A 1,931-nucleotide genomic window follows, 5' to 3' on the forward strand; every position below is an offset into this window, starting at 1 on the left:
AAGGACACTGTCTTAGACTTCTCGGCTTGAGCTGCTGATTATTAAGATGGAATCAAGCTCTAGCTAAAATACACAGGCACCTTTTAACTTAAAAAAATTTAAAGAATTTTTCTTACAAGCAGAGGTCTGTTTCAACCCCAGTTGATAGCTTTGTTTTTTATGGCCGTTTTCTGAAGCTCCCAGGACTTGATCATTTGAATCACACACAAAAATCACTGTGGAGGAAATCTTTTTAATGACTAATATCCTTCCTCTTCAAGAGAAACAAACTAAAGGGTAGTCTGTGTAGAAGTATTAATAGACTGGTATTCACGGTATTAATAGACTGGTATTCACGCAATAGATTAAAAGATATCTACCCCACAGATTAACCGCTATGTTAACACAATCTAAATATACAGTTATTCAACTCTGAAAGCAGTTCAAAGAGGTGAAATTCACCCAGTGCACTTCAAACGGATACTTTCTAAAGTTTAAAGCACACTACTAAACTACCATCAAGCAGTTTAATTATTTTTCCATTCCTTTCAGCATTATATACCTTGATGTTTTGATGGTATGATCCCACAATGCACAGCAGTTTCAGAAACGCAGTTTTTACCTCCAATGGCTATAACCCTCCCCCGCAAAAGAATAGGCCCAAGACGAATAAGACAACGAATCTGGGTTTAAGTATTATTATAATATTGCTTTATAAAACTGTAATCCCCAGCTGCAAAGAGTTCTGCAGCAGATGACTTCGGAGTGTCTCACATGCAAATAAATATAAACAAAAAGCCACTTACGAAAGCAGAACAGAGCGTGCCTCGATGGTTATCTTAAATTATATAAAGCAGGTAGTTTACCCGAGGCAGGACAAGAGAAATGTCATTTCAATCAGTTCACCGCCCTCCTGGATAAAGGTCCCTACTAAGTGAATAGCCCTTTGTGGAGTCCGTGTTATGGAGGAAAGGAAAACAGTGAAAAATATCCTCTCCTCCAGAGGCGAAGATGATATGCTTTGATCTTGGAAAGGGCCAAATGAAAATGGGGAGGGTCGGGAGAAGGGGAGTCTCCCAGCAAAACAATGCCGAGAGCTGCGACAGACTTCAGCTAGGAGCGAGACCCTGCAGCTCAAGAAAGAGGGAGCAGGGAAAACTTTCCCCAGCCTCTCCCCACCCTTTTCCTTCTCTTGGGAGGAAGAAACGATAGCTGAGGTGCTAACGGTGCGGAGCCGGAGACCGGAACCCGCAGCGGAAGGGAAGGAGGGAGGGAGCAGCAGCAACAGGGCACGCCGGCCCGCGGGAAGAGGGAACAGAGAGGGGCAGGGGTGGAAGCGGCCTCTGCGGGCTGGGTCCTGCGCCCCACCGGCTACCTGGGAGGCCAGGCGCTGCTGCTCGCCGTCCGCTGGGGCCAGCTGCGGAGAGCGCCACGGGGATCTTGGAAGCTCCGCGGGCCAGAGGATCACCAGTAAGCTGCGCGGCTGACGGTCCGCCTAGGGGAGACGCGGGAGGCGGGGCTCCAGGAGCGGGCCCGTCGGGTCACGTGCCCCGGCCGCCTCACGTGACGCCGCCGCGGGCCGCTGCAGGCCAGCTCTCCGGCGAAAACGCCCACCTGGTTCGCGATGCTCTTTGGCCCTGGGCCCGCGGCTTCTGTGGGAGCAGGCTGGCGGGCCGAGTGCAGCCACCAGGCTCTGCGGAGAGTCGCATTGGAGTTTGGGGGCTGCCGAAGCTTTTGTTTGTCAGGAAACCAGGAACGCGCTAGGGGCGGGCTCCTGCCGTCCTCCCGGGATTCCTTAGCTGTGGGGGGAAAGGGGGTTGTCCAGCCCCGCCAGGGGACCTAGGACGGAAAAGCGACTGGGAACTCCTCGCGCCCCATAGCGCTCTACCCACGTGGTGCTGCCTGGGACAAAGGGCCTCAGAGGAGAAGAGATTCGCTTTACTCCAGAGATG

General features: G+C 51.6%; 1 long non-coding RNA gene across 1 annotated transcript in view; it reads left to right on the plus strand.

Annotated features, from left to right (window-relative positions):
• The first annotated feature begins 888 nt into the window (after positions 1–888).
• Positions 889–1,931, plus strand: part of LOC111745848 — a 3,805-nt gene continuing 2,762 nt past the window's right edge. Inside the window, exon 1 of the long non-coding RNA XR_002782821.1 lies at positions 889–1,449. This is a non-coding gene — a long non-coding RNA (uncharacterized LOC111745848). The remainder of the gene's footprint in view (positions 1,450–1,931) is intronic.

Source organism: Pteropus vampyrus, unplaced genomic scaffold (assembly GCF_000151845.1).
Source record: "Pteropus vampyrus isolate Shadow unplaced genomic scaffold, Pvam_2.0 Scaffold167, whole genome shotgun sequence".
Lineage (NCBI taxonomy): Eukaryota > Metazoa > Chordata > Mammalia > Chiroptera > Pteropodidae > Pteropus > Pteropus vampyrus.